The following is a 19,462-nucleotide window of genomic DNA, read 5'->3' as shown; positions in this document are numbered from 1 at the left end:
CAATCAGTCAGTCAAGCAAAGCTACTAACTTATTCTAATTCCCTACAGAAGTCTTTGGTTTTACAACCTGTAAAATGCCTATACAGCCAATTTCCCATTAGCAAACATAAAAGATTTTTTGTATTACTATTAAGTTGCTTTATGGAATTCAATTTTAGGTCCCTGAAGTCTCTTACTTGGTTCCACTGTCTGTATAATAGGTATTTGTATTTTTGTGGGTTTCTTTCTTTTCACATTGAGAAAGATAACACCAAAGTGTAATAGATAATTTGGTAGGTATAAAGAAAGTAGAATGAGGGACGAAATGGGCTGAATTCACTTTCAATTACAGTGATTAGAATTTTATTTTCTTCACTACAGGCCCAATAGTAAAGTATAAGCTGAAAAGTTGCATCTGGTGATCTTACATGAATGCAAAAACTCCAGCGATTTTAAAAATACAATTAAAATAATGTAAGCAAGAATAATTAACTTTCTGGCATATCCACATTTGTCTGACTTATTTCCATACTGAGCATAATATCCATATACAGTCTTCCCTCAGCTAATGCATAGTATTACCTGTCTACTCGTAAATCCCGTTTCTTATTCTCTATAGTTTCTCACACATTCTCACTTGTTTTTCTTAAACAATTAGCTTATTTATTTTTTGCTTATGGGGTCATTTGTTTAATAAACATCTTCTTTTCCAATGTTTATTAAAAATTCATCTGCCTTTTTAAACCACATTTTAAACCAACTTGTCTCCTCCTTCTCTTTGTCTTGATTGTTTTCTCTACACCTCATATTTCTCCTCTACTGCACCTGGGTCTCATTCTGGTTGAGTGACAAAAGGCCTGACTGAAGGAACTTTCCTGCCTCGCTTTGCAGATTTGGAGGAAAACAGAATGAAGTTTACACATGTGTACAAACCCACGAATGAGGGGAAAGCACAGGGAGCTTGTGTCAAATTCTCCAGCAGAGGAGTATGTGCACAGTTAGAATTGAAAAGCAATGAAATAAACAAGGTAAGAGGCAGGGGTGAGGTACCAACCAGCGTAAGAGCCAGAGAAGCAAAGTGGGAGCCAGGTGAGGGAGTAGCTAGAGGAAGTTTCTGGCCGACATTCACTAATTATAATTCTATCTAATAGCCTGTCATGTTTGGTTTACAATGAGTCTTCAGCCAAGCTCAGAAAGACAATTTTAAAATGTTTAATTACTATATAGATTAAGATATAAAATTATTTTATCTTTATAATTTAAGATCCTAAAATGTAAAACATGTCAAGGCTGATCATTATTATTCATGTATTTATTAGAAGTTAAATAGCAGATGCCTATAAAACTCCACATATTTTCTATGGAATAAGAATTTACAAGAGTGAAAAAAAGAGTGTGAGAAGGAAGAAAATAAGCTAGACTTCAAGACAAATATGGTTATTATGAATAAGCATTAGCTGGACTCTCAGCTCTCTAGTGGCTAAGAATACAGAAAACCGTGATGTGTTATAAATTTTTAGTATCTGCAATGAGGAAGCAAATCAATTTTTCAAGAGAAATGAACGTTAAACTTTTGCCCATACTAATCTTACAACACAGGTTCTTACATTTTTTAACATGATTTCTTTTAGAATATCACAAAACCTATAATCCCCATTCTAGAAAATCACAGAAGGCTGACACTGACCTTCAGCGCCTCGGCTCCAATGCCATGGCGCCCTCCAGGAAGCTCTTCGTGGGTAGCAGGGTGGGGAACTGGAAGATGAACCGGCAGAATAAGAGTCTGGGGGAGCTCATCTACACTCTGAACGTGGCCAAGGTGTCCACTGACACCGAGTGGTTTGGGCTCCCCCTGCTGCCTATATCGTCTTTGCCCAGCAGAAGCTACATCCCAAGATTGCTGTGGCTGTGTGGAACTGCTACAAAGTGACTAACGGGGCCTTTACTGGGAGATCAGCCCTGGCATGATCAAAAACTGCAAAGCCACTTGGGTGGTCCTGGGGCACTCAGAGAGAAGGCACGTCTTTGGGTAGTCAGATGAGCTGATTGGGCAGAAAGTGGTCCATCCTCTGGCAGAGGGACTCAGAGTAATCATCTGCATTGGGAAGAAGCTAGATGAAAGGGAAGCTGGCATCACTAAGAAGGTTGCTTTCGAGCGGACAAAGGTCATCGCAGATAACATGAAGGACTGGAACTAGGTCTTCCTGGCCTGTGAGCCTGTGTGGGCCATTGGTACCGGCAAGACTGCAACACCCCAACAGGCCCGGGAAGTACAGGAGAAGCTCAAGGACAGCTTAAGTCCAACGGCTCTGATGCAGTAGCTGCGAGCACCTGTATCATTTATGGAGGCTGTGTGACTGGGGCAATCGGCAAGGAGCTGGCCAGCCAGCCCGATGTGGATGGCTTCCTCATGGGTGGTGCTTCCCTCAAGCCCAAATTCGTGAACATCCTCAGTGCCAAACAATGAGCCCCATCCATCTTCCTTACCCTTCCTGCCAAACCAGGGAACTAAGCAGCCCAGAAGGCAGTAATTGCTCATCCCCTACACATGCTTCTGATGGTGTCATCTGCCCCTTCTTGTGGCCTCATCCAAACTGAACTTTCCTTTACTGTTTATAACTTCACCCTGTAATGGTTCGGACCAGGCCAATCCCTTCTTCACTTACTATAATGGTTGAAACTAAACGTTACCAAGGTGGCTTCTCCTTGGCTGAGAGGTATAAGGGGTGGAATCTGCTCCTGGGTCCCCTAGACCCTATTGAAGGCAGGAGAGAAAACATCCTCTCCCTTCTTATACCATGAGGCCAAGCACCTCCCCTGAGAAGCCAGAAATACTGCCCTCTCCCACAGTCCCCATGCCTGTGTGTGCTGTGTATATGAACCACCCACATGTAAAGGAATAAACACCTGGCACTAAAAAAAAAAAAAAGAAAGAAAGAAAAGAAAATCACATAAGTTTTATAGATATCTTCAGAGATTCATGAACCGTCTCAAGCCTATCCTTGGAACCTCTAGGAGTCCATGATCTACATATTCAGGATTCTTGTCATTCTAATGGACATGGGGGAAGTCTTAAAAGTCACAGTGAATAATGACAACAGAAACTGCAAAATCTGTTTTCATGTCTTTCTTATTTATGTTAAGAGCATAGTATTAAGGGATAATTTAGTAAAAATAATTGTATAAGGAAGGTAAAGTCATGAAGTACATATGTGCAGTCACAATGTCTATATTTGACCTTATGGCCAGCATACTAGCTACCCTTTATTTTTCATGACATAAATGACTTCTAATAATTTCTTTAAATGTCCTATAGAAGTATAGAATCTATAATACTCAAGTAAATCTAAAAGCAATCTGTTTATCATTTTCTTAGTATATTTTATAGTTTATTAGCATGCATTGCTAAACAACATATTATTTGGCTTTCCTTATTTGTGGACGTTATAAAAATATAATCATGTTACACGTAGTCTCTTGAAACTTTTTTCACTCAACATTATGCTTCCAAATTGCATCCATGTTGTTACAGATCACTTAATTATTTTAATCTTGTATAATATTTTATTCAACAAATAAGTCATAAATTATCCTTCACCCATTAATAGACATTTGAATATATTCTATCTAGCCTTTTGCTATTAGAAATTTAGGTTGTTATCAACATCTTCTGGGAAAAAGGTTTTACTCTGACAATGGAAACAGGGGAAGAGCTCACAGGCCAATTACTAGTAATAGTCTAAGTCTTGGGCTAGCTGGTTATACAGACGTTCATTAATTATTATGCTTTAGAACCTATCTGTAAGTTACATATATTATTTTGTATTTATAAAATATGTTTTTAAGTTAAAATCGATAACTAGAATATTTTATAATACTAAAAAAATTGGATTATGGAGATTCATGCTTTAAAAAATAGCCAAAGTTTCTTCAAACACCAAAATTTTCAAAAGTAAAAAATCATCTACTGGAAGTCTTTGGTCTCCACTAATTATAATGTAACAATTTTGTTTTCTATCATTTTACCAGGACCTGCTAAATCAATAGCATGACTTTCCATTTTCCTAAACTACCACTTCCCTGAGTTACTTTTGATAAGAGATAGCACAGAGTTCAAAGATATCCAGAATCAAAACCAGTACCTGTTTGTTTTGCTATAAACTATTGCATAACACAAATACAAGTTATTGATTGCTTTTTTATTGTTTTTATCTGAAATGTCACTGTATTCTCTGGATTATAACAGCCTAAGGCTAAACAGAGGAATACTCTATAACCACTGTATACCAGAGAAGAAAACCAGGGCTTCCTAATTCATTCCCCATCTGTCTTCTACGGGACTGCAAAGAGGATCATGTGTTGCCCTTGTGTATAAAAGATTCCTTGAAGCATCTTGGATCAAGTAGCATGCAAGGTGGCCATATATGAACAGCTCTGGTCTGCAACTCCCAGCAAGATCAACACAGAAGGTGGGTGATGTCTGTATTACCAACTGAAGTACCCTATAGGAACAGCTCTGGTCTGCAGCTCCCAGAGAGATCAATGCAGAAGGTGGGTGATGTCTGTATTTCCAACTGAGGCACCCAGTTGGCTCATCGCACTGGGACTGGTAGACAGTGGGTGCAGCCCACAGAGGGTGATCAGAAGCAGGGTGAGGCATTGCCTCACCTGGGAAGTGCAAAGGGATGGGGAACTCCGTCCCCTAGCCAGCCAAGGGAAGCTATGAGAAACTGTCCCATGAGGGACAGTGTACTCCAGCCCAAATACTATGCTTTTCCCAGTCTTCAAAACCTGCAGACCAGGAGATTCCCTCGAATGCCTATGCCACCGGGGCCCTGGGTTTCAATCACAAAACTGGGTGGCCATTTTGGCAGACACCCAGCTAGCTGCAGGAATTTATTTCATACCCCAGTGGCACCTGGAATGACAGTGAGACAGAAATGTTCACTCCCCTGGAAAGGGGGCTAAAGCCAGGGAGTCAAGTGGTCTAGCTAAGTGGAACCCACACCCACACAGCCTAGCAAGCTAAGATCCACTGGCTTGAAATTTTTGCTGCCAGCACAGCAGTGTCAACCTGGGACACTTGAGCTTGCTGCGGGGAGGGGCATCCACCATTACTGAAGCTTGGGTAGGCAGCTTTCCTCTCACAGTGTAAACAAAGCCACTGAGAAGTTCAAACTGGATGGAGCCTACCAAAGCTCTGCAAAGCCACCATATCCAGACCGCCTCTCTAGATTCCTCTTCTCTGGGCAGAGTATCTCTGAAAGAAAGGCAGCAACTCCAGTCAGGGGCTTATAGATAAAAATTTCATTCCCTGGGACAGAGCACCTGGGGGAAGGTGTAGCTGTGGGCACAGCTTCCACAGACTTAAATGTTCCTGCCTGCTGGCTCTGAAGACAGCAGTAGATCTCCCAGCACAGCACTCAAGCTCTGCTAAGGGACAGACTGCCTCAAGTGGGTCCCTGACCCTGTGCCTCCTGTCTGGGAGACACCTCCCAGCAGGGGACAACAAACACCTCATACAGGAGAGCTCTGGCTAGCAACTGATGGGTGCCTCCCTGGGACAAAGCTTCCAGAGGAAGGAACAGGCAGCAATCTTTGCTGAGCTACAGCCTCCACTGGTGATACCCAGGTAAACAGGGTCTAGAATGGTCCTCTAGCAAACTCCAGCAGACCTGCAGCAGAAGAGCCAGACTGTTAGAAGGAAAACTAGCAAACAGAAAGAAATAGCGTCAACATCAACCAAAAGGATGTCCACACAGAAACCCCATCCAAAGGTCACCAACATGAAAGACCAAAGGTAGATAAATCCATAAAGATGAGAAAGAAACTGTGCAGAAAGGCTGAAAATTCCAAAAACCAGAACATCTCTTCTCCTCCAAAAGATCACAACTGGAATGAATTTGACGAATTGACAGAAGTAGCTTCAGAAGGTGGGTAATAACAAACTCCTTTGAGCTAAAGAAGCATGTTCTAACCCAATGCAAGGAATTTAAGAACCTTGAAAAAAAGTTAGACGAATTGCTAACTAGAATAACCAGTTTAGAGAAGAACATAATGACCTGATGGAGCTGAAAAACACAGCACAAGAGCTTCATGAACCACTCCTATTCAAGACAGTATTGGAAGTTCTGGCCAGGACAATCAGTCAAGAGAAAGAAATAAGGGGTATTCAAATAGGAAGGGAGGAAGTCAAATTGTCTTTGTTTACAGATGGCATGACTGTATAGTTAGAAAACATTGTCTTAGCCAAAAATCTCCTTAAACTGATAAGCAACATCAGAAAATATCTCAGGATACAAAATGAATGTGCAAACATTACAAGCATGGGAGGGGATGCCAAGATCGCCATGAGAAGGCAACACCAGAATGCAGCTCCCAATGAATAAGACGTAGAGAGGTAGAGGGCTTCGTGATTCCAAACGAGGTGCTGAGTTCATTTCAGTGGGACTGATAGGGCAGTCTCTTTCTCCACTTCTCTTGGAGTCCTGTGACTACCATAAAAATCCCAAGCTAACCTCCAGGAGGATGAGCGACTATGTGAAGAGATGCCCTACTGGTCTTAGCTGACTCACCAGCTGACTAACCAAGCCTAGCTAAGTAGAACCTATCCCAAAGTGCTAAACTTTAGACTCATGAGCTAATTGAATGGTTGTGATAGAGCAAAACCTAACTAATACAGAGAAGAAAAAGGGCCACTGAAGGAAACAATGACAAAAAAATTCATGAAAGAAGCAAAACAAAGAGCATCTTTGTAGGAGAAAAGAATAAATAAAAGGTTCTTCTTTAAAGCTTTCCTCCTAGTTCATTATGAATAAACAACGGCTTCTTCAAAGGTTAATTTACTTTAAAGGTTTTGCTAATAATCTTAAAGTTGCTGTTAGTCATAATAAGGAAATAAGTGCATCCCGTGTTCTTAGTTCTTACACTTTAACCTAGATATTTGCCCTGACATGCCTGGACAAGCCCAGGCAAGTCTTAGGTCATAGCTTATTCCCCTTCCTTATTTGGAAATGTTACCTATTGCTTCTCTAAGCATTCCTCAAGTTACTTCCTGTTTTCCTTTGTTCTCCTCTGCCTTTACCTCTTTAGAAAATTTCCAAGTTTTTAGCCAATCGGGTCAAGCATCCTTGTGATGGATTAGGTTTATAAACTTGCGTATGTTGAACCAGCCTTGCATCTACACGATGAAGCCTACTTGATCATGATGAATAAGCTTTTTGAATTGCTGTTGCATTCTGTTTGCCAGTATTTTATTGAAGATTTTTGCGTCAATGTTCATCATGGATATTTGCCTGAGGTTTTCTATTTTTGTTGCGTCTCTGCCCAGTTTTGGTATTAGGATGATGCTGGTCACATAAAATGAGTTAGGGAGGATTTCCTCTTTTTGTATTGTTTGGAATAGTTTCAGAAGGAATGGTACCAGCTCCTCTTTGCACATCTGGTATAATTCGCCTATAAACCCATCTGGACCTGGGCTTTTATTAGTTGGTAGGCTATTAATTGCTGCCTCAACTTTAGCCCTTGTTATTGATCTATTCAGGGTTTCAATTTCTTCCTGGTTTAGTCTTGGGAGTGTGCAAGTGTCCAGGAATTTATCCATTTCTTCCAGATTTACTGGTTTTTCTGCATAGAGTTGTTTGTAGCACTCTCTGATGGTAGTTTGTATTTCTGTGGAATCAGTGGTGATGTCCCCTTTATCGTTTTTTATTGCATCTATTCGATTCTTCTCTCTTTTCTTTTTTATTAGTCTGGCCAGTGGTCTATCTATTTTGTTGATCTTTTCGTAAAACCAGCTGCTGGATTTGTTAATTGTTTGAAGGCTTTTTGTGTCTCTATCTCCTTCAGCTCTGCTCTGATCTTAGTTATTTCTTGTCTTCTGCTAGCTTTCAAGTGTTTTTTGTTCTTGCTCCTCTAGCTCTTTCAATTTTGATGATAGGGTGTCAATTTTAGACCTTTCCTTGCTCCTTATGTGGGCATTTATTGCTATGAATTTCCCTCTAGACACTGCTTTAAATGTATCCCAGAGATTCTGGTATGTTGTGTCTTCATTCTCATTGGTTTCAAAGAACATCTTTATTTCTGCCTTCATTTCATTGTTTATCCAGTTGACATTCAGGATGCACCACTTTTTGTCCAATCAGCCAGTGAGATTAGCCCCACCTTCCCAATGGCCTCTCTCTCCTTCCTCAACTGGATCTTCCTGGTTGGGGTCAAGCTGGTGTGTTTGCTGCCAAGCTCTCTAGCAAGGGCTTCAGTTTGAGCTCTATGGAGGTGGGGCCTTCCAGGCCTTATGGTCTGCTTCCCTGCTTTTAACTCTGCCTCCCTCTGTGGGAAGGTCCATCCTGCTGGCATTAGTCCAAACTTCCACCCAGGTCCATGTAACAACTTATTGCGCCTGGCGGGAGCCACTGCTCAGATTTGCATCGATAACCCATGGCGTCTCATGGACTGTGGGTTGTAGGAGGGATAAGGTAAGCATGGGATCCTAATCAGAGTACCAAGGGGGGTGAAGTCCCCCAACCCACAAAGCTGGCTGTATGTTTCAGGTGGGAATGTGCCACCCCCCCGCCGCCGTCTTGATTTTCCCTACTTTCTATTTCTATTTCCCATTAGATAAAACCCCCCTTTAAACTATCATACATATTCTTTTCCAGAACTTGTTCCTGGCTATTTTTCCAGATTTGCTTCCTATTGCTCTTCTCCATGAATGCTTCAACTAAACTCTACAACTTGCCATTCCCTGAATAAACTTTTACTTTCCATCCTGTATATTATTCAAGGAGTTGTACTGAATTGTTCAACCCTCTAGGCCAGGCGTCCCCAAACTACAGGCCTGCGGGCCGCATGCGGCCCCCTGAGGCCATTTATCCGGCCCCCCCGCCACACTTCAGGAAGGGGCACCTCTTTCATTGGTGGTCAGTGAGAGGAGCACAGTATGTGGCGGTCCTCCAACGGTCTGAGGGACAGTGAACTGGCCCCCTGTGTAAAAAGTTTGGGGATGCCTGCTCTAGGCTTTTAGAAATTCAGCTCAGTAAGAATTGAGTAAAACAAAATAAAGCAGTGTTTCTGCTCCAAGAAATGTACAATCTCAGGAGAAAATAGATAGTCTCACTTTCTAAGATTATAAATTCTCTGGGGCAGAAACATTCTTGCATAGTTTTCCAGGCAATCAAAGACGTTACAGCCTTATAAAACAAAAGTATTATAGCTAGCGGCCATATGATAAAAGTACAGGCTCTGCGAGCAACCTGGAGGCAGATAAACCTCAGTTCCATCATTTAATAGTTGTGTAGACTTTAGCAGTTTACTTAAACTCTTTCAGCTTCAGTCCCCTCATCTGCAAATGCGAGTAATGAAAGCATCTGTCTCATAGGATTCTGATATAAGACAATGCAAGTGAAGTTATTTGTATGGTAGGTAACACAATGGTAGGCTCTCAATAAATGTCAGTTATCACTGACCATTGCTCTACTAACAATAAATACAAAAGACTGGGAAAACAAAACAAATTATGAATTTTTTCCTATGATGGTTAAAAAACTTTTAGGAAAAGGGTCATATGAGCTGAATCCTGAAAGAAAGGTATGATTTTCCCCAAATCAGGACTGATCTCTTCTATCTCTGCACTCATTCTTCCAACTATTTGTGTGTTCATTTATGAGTTGAACATTGTTTTTTTATGTGCACACTACATGCCAGAGAGTTTGTTATACTCTTATGGCATTTATCAGCATCTGTCTATGCTAACTGAGGAAACAAAAATTAGCTCTTGACATCCCAGACCCAGACTGACACTTACAAGTGGGCCTTGCTGTCTTCTGTTGAACATATACAATCTCACAGAACATCAACTTACAAGGCCACACTGTGACCATGATGGATCTAGACAAAAACAACATCACATCACTCCATAATCATCTCAACACCCACAAAAACATGGATATTGTCCATCCTAAAAAATGACTAAACATCTACTTATCTTGGCTAACCTAAGTGACTAATGTTTCTTGACCAGTTCTAGGTTTATTCCCAAACTAGTCTTCCATCTTTCTCAATAAGATTTATTAAATACCTAATTACACAGTTATCCCCATTTCTTAACAGCATCTGATACAGAGCAATGCCCTGCTTCCTTAAATTCTCCCCAAAGTCACATCTCAGATCTCATAGTGGGTCCTGTCTAACACCCTCTTACTGAGGTGCTCTACTATTCTCCATGGTGTGTATTCTCCTTCCCTGCAATGAATAATAAAACACTACAGATGTGTTCCTGATGCATTTTTGACAAAGAACATTGTCACAACATTCTTAGTTTACTAATCTTACCTCCTGAAACTGTAAAATTCTCTGGAGAAGAGCACTGTCATTAATTTTCCTATCTCCCACTATACAAAGACAGTGTCTTTAATAGAGTAAATACACACAAAAAGTTTGTTGAATGAATCACTGAATTTCATACAAACTACTTTCTTCAATGACCAGAAATGGTGAAAAGACATTGAAGAAAGTGTCCTGAATCCTGCTTCCCAGAGTGCAAGAGGCAGTATCCGGAAATTATGCTCTAGCAGTGACTTTGCAGGCAGAGAAATGCTGGAAGTTGTAGGGTGGTGTTTCGGTATGTCATAATTAATTATTATTCAGAAAGGGTAAAAAGATACACGTGAGATTAAAATTGCATTATAGTTACCTTATATCTATCAATAATATTCTTCTGAAAGGTCAATATTATTGATAGTTTTTCAGAAGAACCTTAAAGTGGGATTCTTCAGAATCATTCAAATCATGCTGCCAATGTGTTGTGCAATATTTTTATTAATGGGAATATTTATTGTGAAATAGTATTCTAAATGTCTTTCAAGTAAAATACCTAGTATAAAGTTCATAAATTCCTATTAATTTCTTAAATTGCATTTTTATTTTACCCATAGAAAGGCACAAAAATCATGAAAAAATATTTCACTGAGAATGTAGTCTGAATTTAAAGGCACCATAAAATGTGCCATCTGAATTAAAAAGACATTAAAAACATTAAAGCATCTGACATGCAATCAATTCAACTGGTAAACAGAAAAACATCCAACTAAAAAACTTTGTAGAAAAAAATGGCACCATGACAGAAAGATGTCACACAAGGAACAGTCTATGACAGTGTCTCAATTTAGCCATATAAATAGTAAGGTAGGTGATCCAGATTACATGATCTACATTTGTATCTATGCATTTTAGCAAATTTCTTCTGTTACATCAATCTTCAAGGGAACAGCCATATAAACTAATACTAAAGTTGCAGGCTTTAGGAAAATAGCTGTAAGGAATCCTGAAATATCATTAAAACTGCTATTAATCTGCATAACTACCTTCCCTAGGGAAACTGGCCCAATCCTTTCAAGGCCAAGAAGAGCTAAGAACCCATATTTAAAATGGATGTCAGAGAACGCTGCCGATAAATTAGCAGTTAATTAGTGAGAAAACTAGTAAAAAGAAGACAAAATTGTTTTTTGGTAATGTTAGAATATAGAGTGAAAATCTATAAATATTTAGTAAAGAGTCAGACTTTCAGCTTATGTAAGCTAAAAAATATTTCATATACATAATAATTAGAAATTATGTATATTGAGCATAAAAACTGAAATTACAAGTCTGGCCCCACAACATTAATTTTGTAAATTAGATTTAGATTTGCTGTCCATTTAAAAGCTCTGGCCAGTAAATCCTCTACTTTAACCATAGCACGGTTTAATATGTGTATATGTGATTTTTAAATACCATTTCAATGAGATTTACAGCTGTTCCTGACTTGATATTCAGTCTCCATTATAAAGAATATTTGAATTAGTCTATGACCCTTAAGTGTTTTCTCACCAGGGGTGGATTAGAGTAACTAATTTCTGAGAACCTGGGAATTACGCTTTTATGACTGTGATCTAACCAAAAATTAAGGCGTGAAGAATTTCATTGAGAAACAAATAAAAACTAGCTTATTCCTTTAATGTAGATTTTTCTGGTAGGTAAAAATGCAATTTAGACAGGAACAGTTAAAGAAGAGGTGGCTCTGTGGGCTACTCTTTAAAAGACCTGAGATTTGTAGATAAGTAATCATTCATTTAGTTATTCATCTACCTGATCAGTGCTTATTATTCAAAGAATCACACTAAGCTCTGGCTCACCTTTCCACTACCCACATCTATAGTTTATAGTATTGCAGAAAATAAATTAGCAGTAATGACAAAGGGTGCTAACAACTCTAGGCAGGAACACCTAATGTCGTCTAAAATGTCAGGAAAGGCTTGGGGAAGGAGAAACAAATAGGGTGAGACCTGATGGATAAGTTAAGCTGGTCAGGAAGAAAAGAGGAAGGAGAGGTCTACAGCCAGAAAGAAGAGATAATCTGAAGACCAAGGCTGCGGGTAAGGAAGGGTGAAGAACTGTCAAAGACTGAAAGAGATTCAGTGTGCAAGGCACCTGTTACAGGAAAAGAATATTGTGAGCTCAGACTAGAATGGGGGTATATAAAGTATGGCCCATTTAGGCAGAAGTGAAGAAGAAGCTGCCAGCTAAATGAACCATAGTATTTATTAACCCTTATTATGTGTCAGGTTCTCTACAGTGCCCCTTTTCTGCACAGTCTCATTTATGTCACATAATGATCCTGTAAGATAGATGTCATTGTGATTCCTATTTTACAGAAGAGAGACTGAGGCAGAGGGGCCAAGTAATTTGCTCAGGTTCACACAGCTAAATCATTTTAGAGTCAAATCTAGATCATCTGAGCCCATATTTTATGTTCTTAGACATACCATAGACTAGGTCAAAAAGGGTAACCAGCATTATCTTTCAATAAAACTCCATACCACTAATGTTCAGGCATAGTTGAAATATTCACCAGAAGAATCCAAAGCCTGCTCTGATTTATATTGACCATATAGATTCTCACTGTCACATTGGTAGTTAGAAAATCTGAAGGGAATTTTCTGAGCTGACAACAAGAGTTAATTGAGGCAAAGTTTTGTTTGTTTTTTCTCTCTCGGTATCCTCAGGAGCAATGAAAGTGCACAACATGTAGTAGCTGCTAACAGAATTCAGTCCTACTTTACTGTATAGAAGGTTGTGTCTCCTTTGACAATGTCAGTTTGGTGAGATGCTTGACTTCAATTCATCAAAAAGCAACACTAGGATGTATGTGCAGAGATAAGCCAAGGATTTAAATTAATTCATTTGAACAAAAGTAAACCAATTTGAATCCAATAGAACATTTTCTTTTCAAAGAATAAATTTGATCAAGTTAAAATTTAGGTTCTAATCTTTAAGACTGGAGCTCAGTAGTTAACGATTTTTTTCACTCATGTAAAGTTTTTTCCATTGTTAGTAATTTGTAGAAAACCAGAAAAGCAAAAAGAAAGTCAATACTTTTACTAAAGAAAGAGTGATTCTGAATGCCATATTGTATTGCAGTTGGAACTTTTAAAGTATTATCAATCTTACTTTTCCTAGAAAAGACTCCTAACTCATTTTAATGATGCCATACTATGTCACATCATTGGTTCTCAAAAATATTTTGAGATACATGTAACCCATATTTACTACTATTAATTACTTTAAACTGCTGTTAATTAAACTTCAACTGGGATTTCAACATTGTTGAATTGGTTGCTTTTTTTCCTCACATCTATGATTTTGCTATTAGTTTTACAAAATATATTCTAATTTCATAGTTAATTATTATTTTCCTTAAAAATGGTGTCAATCTATGTAAAAATTTATTATATAACAAATTGAGTTAGAGTTATATTAACATAAACAGTACAATTATATTGACATGAAAAGTAATATATTATAACTGAGATGAAAGTTTTTGATAAATTATTTTAAAACATATTTGTCATATTCTTTTTTTTTTTTTTTTTTGAGACGGAGTTTCGCTCTTGTTACCCAGGCTGGAGTGCAATGGTGTGATCTCGGCTCACCGCAACCTCCGCCTCCTGGGTTCAAGCAATTCTCCTGCCTCAGCCTCCTGAGTAGCTGGGACTACAGGCACGCGCCACCATGCCCAGCTAATTTTTTGTATGTTTAGTAGAGACGGGGTTTCACCACGTTGACCAGGATGGTTTCGATCTCTTGACCTCGTGATCCACCCACCTTGGCCTCCCAAAGTGCTGGGATTACAGGCTTGAGCCACCGTGCCCGGCCATATTTGTCATATTCTTATTTTACATCATCATAAATAATGTATGATGAAAAATAACTCAAAGGATGGAGACAGTAGAATACATCATAATTCTAAAGGTAAAGCAGTCATTTAATAATAGGCTTTCCTAATTAATCTCATGACATCTAAATATACTTTGAGTTGACTTCAATGATTCATGCAAAAATTTTTCTCTTGAATAATCCAAAACATTTGATACACAATCATATGTATACTTAAAATGTATTTTATTTATTATTTATATCTATAAATCTCTATTTAGTTTCTAAAATTATAGTAAGTATACTTTGTCTTAGAGGAAAGAACCCAGAAATGCCAGGCATTATTTTCAGGCATTTATTACCAGGCATTGTTTTCATTTTTACACATGGGCATTTAGTCTTCCCTGAAAACTTACACAAAGGGAACAAAATAAATGATCTAGATAAAGAACAACTGTGGAACTGATTGAACATTGATTTTTAATGAATTAAACTTATCAAAGTAGATAACATCTATTATGTCAGATTGGACTATGAATATTCTTATGATCTTTAAAATTTATGGAGAGTAATGTTAATTTTTAAACCACATTGTTTCTGTACCTATAATTACGGTAAGATTCGAAAGCTTTTCTCATATCCCAGTCTACTAACATTTAAGTTGAAAATGATTAGGAACACTATGTACAATTTGTATTCAATAATTATTAAATTCCACAGTATTCAAATCACAAAATAGCAAAGCCTCACTCTATTGAAAATGGTGATATAAGAATCTTTCCAAGAATATACACTTTATTTCATCATGCTGCTTTATTCAAGCCCCACAATGGCAATCATCTTAGATTAGATAAAATCTTCAAAGAACTCTAGTCTGACACACTAAAGAGGAACACAAGTAAGAAAATATGGCCTAAATACATGGAAAAAATCCCATTACTTTTATGCTTCAGAACATTCTAACATTTTTATCCCATAATCATAAACTACCAACAAAACTACAAGTTACAAATACTTATTCTTGCTTTCTTTTTCAAGGTAGCCCCTGAAATGATAAATAGATGAGGAACTGTAAATTATCTACCTTTCATGGTAATAAGAGGAGAAGAAAAACTTTCTACAAAATCCAACACTTTCCTTCTTCCCCTGCTACAGTGCTAACAAGAGTTACAAAGACACCACTGCAGGTCAGTGTGAGTGGCTCCTCTAGCCCTTCTACCCACAAAGGTATGCTATCCTCTAATTTAGGATACAGAAAGAAACTTCACAGCCTTTATTGTTTCACACATAAGTGTGGAAATATTTCCTAACATAAAACTAAATTATATATGCAACAAAACTAATTTCTTTGACTTTGCTGAGTCATTCACTTAGCACCATACCAGACCTATGGAATGGACTTAGGACAAAATTATTGATTCTCAAGTAAGAACATACATAAGAATATGACCTAGAAAAATGTGGAGCTTATGGCTCAAGCCTGTAATCCCAGCACTTTGGGAGGCCGAGGCGGGTGGATCACGAGGTCGAGAGATCGAGACAATCCTGGTCAACATGGTGAAACCCCGTCTCTACTAAAAATATTAAAAAATTAGCTGGGCATGGTGGCTCGTGCCTGTAATCCCAGCTACTCAGGAGGCTGAGGCAGAAGATTTGCCTGAACCCAGGAGGCGGAGGTTGCGGTGAGCCGAGATCGTGCCATTGCACTCCAGCCTGGGTAACGAGAGCGAAACTCCATCTCAAAAAAAAAAAAAAAAAACTTTAGAGATCATTCTAGTAATCTAATTTTCTTAATAGAACCTTCATTTATGTCTTTGAGAAGCTTATGGAGTCAGAAGTTCAGCACCACATTTCATTGTTGTTATCATAACTTAAACTTACACATGCAAAAGGGAATGAAATCAGCTATCTCAACTGCTGCCCTTAGCCTGTGTGGTCAAGTTGGCGAAGCAGAAATCATCAACTGCTGACTTATGTGGTTATCTCTACCCCATTCCCCTCCTACCAATTCCCTTTCTGGGAAATTAAACTGACCTCATCTCTGATCCTAGTTCAATTTAACACAAAAGTATGTTGAACACCTAAGGAACAATTAAACAATTAAGCAAACAACTGTTCGTTTGGGTTTTGTTTTTTTGGGGGGCAAGGGTGTTTTTGAGATAGGATCTTGCTCTGTCACCCAGGCTGCAGTGCAGTGGCACAACTATAGCTCACTGCAGCCTTAACCTCCTGGGTTCAAGCAATCCTCCTGCCTCAGCCTTAGACTCTCCAGTAGCTGGGACTACAGGTTTGTGCCACCAAGACTAGTTAATTCTTTAATTTTTTGTAGAGACTGTGTCTCACTATGTTGCTCAGCCTGGTCTTGAACTCCTGGACTCAGGTGATCCTCCCTAGGCAAAAACTTTTTTAACTCTTTGCAGATAAATGATACTGAGTATAATATTATTGCTGATCATTTTGCTTTTCATCAATATTTTGCAATACTTGAATTTTTTACAATTAAAGCAATAAAATTTAAAGCCATTACTTTTGGCTCTAAGATTTATATGTAATTTCCACATCATTATTTTCTGAGTGAACTTTGTATCTTTAAAAACACCACGAATAAAATATTTTAAAAACTTCTGATTAATAAGACCCTAAGGGTAAGGTTTTCGAGGGATTTCACATTGAAGATGTTGAAGAAATTCACTCATCTCTAAAAGGAGCTAGGAATAAATTCAAGTTGAAGATAAAATATATCCAATGATTCTTCATAAAGACAAAATAAATCTTCAAGAATTGATTTATTATATCACTTAGTGTAAGATATTCAGTAAAGGTGAAAAGCATTTCCAAGTGAAATAAGAATTAGTAAATTGAGTTTTTTAAACAATAGTTTGTTTTTCAAGATCTCTACTTCCGAGTATAAAAGAAAACAAACAAATGGAAAACTAAAACTTTAAACTAATTTTCTCTGGCACTAATAACTCCAGAAGTATTTGCACCTTTTTCTTATAGATGCAAGTCAAGAATAAAGGTATAAAAACACAAATACTAACACACATTGCATTAAACTGGTCTAATTAGGAATTAGACGATTCAGCTTTCATTGGTTTCCTATTGCCTATTCATCCTACACAGGTGGATATAAACAGTAATCTTTCCTTAAATCTATTTACTGAGCTCAACATTTTAAAAAATTACATTAATTTTCACAGCATTTATGAGAAAAAAATATACTTTTGAAAAAATTCACTGAAGAAAAAATATTAAAAGAAGTTGTTTTTGTATTAATTCTTCAAGTATTAAAGTACTGTGTGAGCCACTTGGACACGCTCACACAGAAGGCTGTTTGGTAAAAAAAAATCACTTTTATTTGAGATGGAGTGGAATTCTAGAAGCTACAGCTACTTGTACTAAGAATATTGAAGCGGCCGGGCGCTGTGGCTCACGCCTATAATCCCAGCACTTTGGGAAGCCGACGCGGGTGGATCACGAGGTCAAGAGATCGAGACCATCTTGGTCAACAAGGTGAAACCCCGTCTCTACTAAAAATACAAAAATTAGCCGGGCGTGGTGGTGCACGCCTGTAGTCCCAGCTACTCAGGAGACTGAGGCAGGAGAATTGCCTGAACCCAGGAGGCGGAGGTTGCGGTGAGCCGAGATCGCGCCATTGCACTCCAGCCTGGGTGACAACAGCGAAACTCCACCTCAAAAAAAAAAAAAAGGAATATTGAAGCAATTTTGCCTTATGGTGACAAGAAACTTCAGAATTATGCTGGGTTCACAGGTGAAGACCATGGTATAGACTTAAAACAAAACAAGCAGCTTGACCCAACCAGGAGGCAGAGTGGCAGCACTTCTGGGCATCATGTTTTTATTCCAGTGGATATGAAGATCCCAAGGGAAGCTAACCACAGAGATCTAGGATGGTAGTGACAGGTAGGAATGCTGCTGAGAACCAATTCCAAGAAGAAAAGTCAAGAATTAGTAATGTGCAGAGGAAAAATATATTCTTGCCTACAGATGTCCCTGGGAATAAAAAAAAATAGCCACAATAATTTAGTTGCCTTATTTTGTGTTTGTAGGCAAAGAAAATCTAAATTAATAAGAACACTGTTTTCAAACCTTTTACCCAGAATGTGATGCCTTTGGATTGCTTGCCTTGTTTTGGTCAATTTGTTTTCTTTAGCGCTTCTAATAAGGTAAAGCATGAATGTAACTTAACTACTACATATGAAACATAAGGGCTCCTGTTCCCATACAGACAGTCAGGAAATCCATTGGTACTGGCAACCTCAGAGACCTTGCAGATGAGGAAATTGAGGTCCTAAGTAGTTACATAGTTGAATGCATTTAAAACTAACAGATTATGAATTCAAGGCATGAAACATTAATATATTATTTATTATAATTATATACATGTTATGTCAAATGTAAAATATGCATAATGCCATACAGGACATATAAATCATATAGTAGTGAAAACATATAAATGCACATAAGTTTATTCAATGTATAAAGATACTTCCTGTAGATTATCACAGAAAGCAAATGTTCACACATGTGGTTTACTCACTTGTTAACTGATCAATTCTATTCATCAAAAGTACATTTCAATTATTTCTATTTAAGCATAAATTAAAATTCTTCTAAACATTTATAGGCTCTTGGTGTTTAAAAGAATCTCGAAAACCCAAAAATACCAAGCCTCCCTTCATATGTGACATATGAGTTTGGAAAGCAGCAACAATGCTCCATGGCTATTTCTTACTATTTTATTCCCTGGACTAGTAAGGAATGGTGCAGCTCACAAAAAAATAAGAAACACTCACATGAGAACATGAGAGAATCCCCAATGGTTTCCCTATTAAGAAACCATTCTATAAAATGAGTCAATTTTCTGAGAGACAGTCCCAGTCTTGGATTTCACTGGATCCAGGCAGCAATGAGATTAGGGTCAATAAGAGTCTCCATTTGCTTCCCAACCCAGCAGACCCCAAGTATTCATTGTCAAGACTATGCTTTATCCACTTTGTATTCAGCCACCACTAGAAAAACCTCCTTTGCCCTCCCCAACTGACCACCAGGCCCATTGCTGTCTATGTCTGGCACTTGGAGGGGTGGTAGGTGGATGGATTGATGGATAAGTATATAAAAACTTTCCTCTTTTGTTCCACTGTAATTCATATTTCATTCAAATACCAGGATAAAGTCTTTATGTCCTTTTCTAAAGAGATGTCATTATTTTTCTGATCAAAACTTACTAAATATCTGTAGCTGGCCAGTTTCTAATCATAATAAAAACCAA

At 38.2% G+C, this 19,462-nt stretch overlaps 1 protein-coding gene and 1 pseudogene across 3 annotated transcripts in view; one reads left to right on the top strand and one right to left on the bottom strand.

Annotated features, from left to right (window-relative positions):
- Nucleotides 1–19,462, bottom strand: part of FRK (fyn related Src family tyrosine kinase) — a 157,853-nt gene that overhangs the window by 98,888 nt on the left and 39,503 nt on the right. The window lies entirely within an intron of this gene.
- LOC101037210 (triosephosphate isomerase-like) lies at nt 1,658–2,480 on the top strand (annotated as a pseudogene).

Source organism: Saimiri boliviensis, chromosome 4 (genome assembly GCF_048565385.1).
Source record: "Saimiri boliviensis isolate mSaiBol1 chromosome 4, mSaiBol1.pri, whole genome shotgun sequence".
NCBI lineage: Eukaryota > Metazoa > Chordata > Mammalia > Primates > Cebidae > Saimiri > Saimiri boliviensis.
Note: the sequence above shows the minus strand (reverse complement) of the source record. Positions and strands in the feature narration are given on the sequence as shown.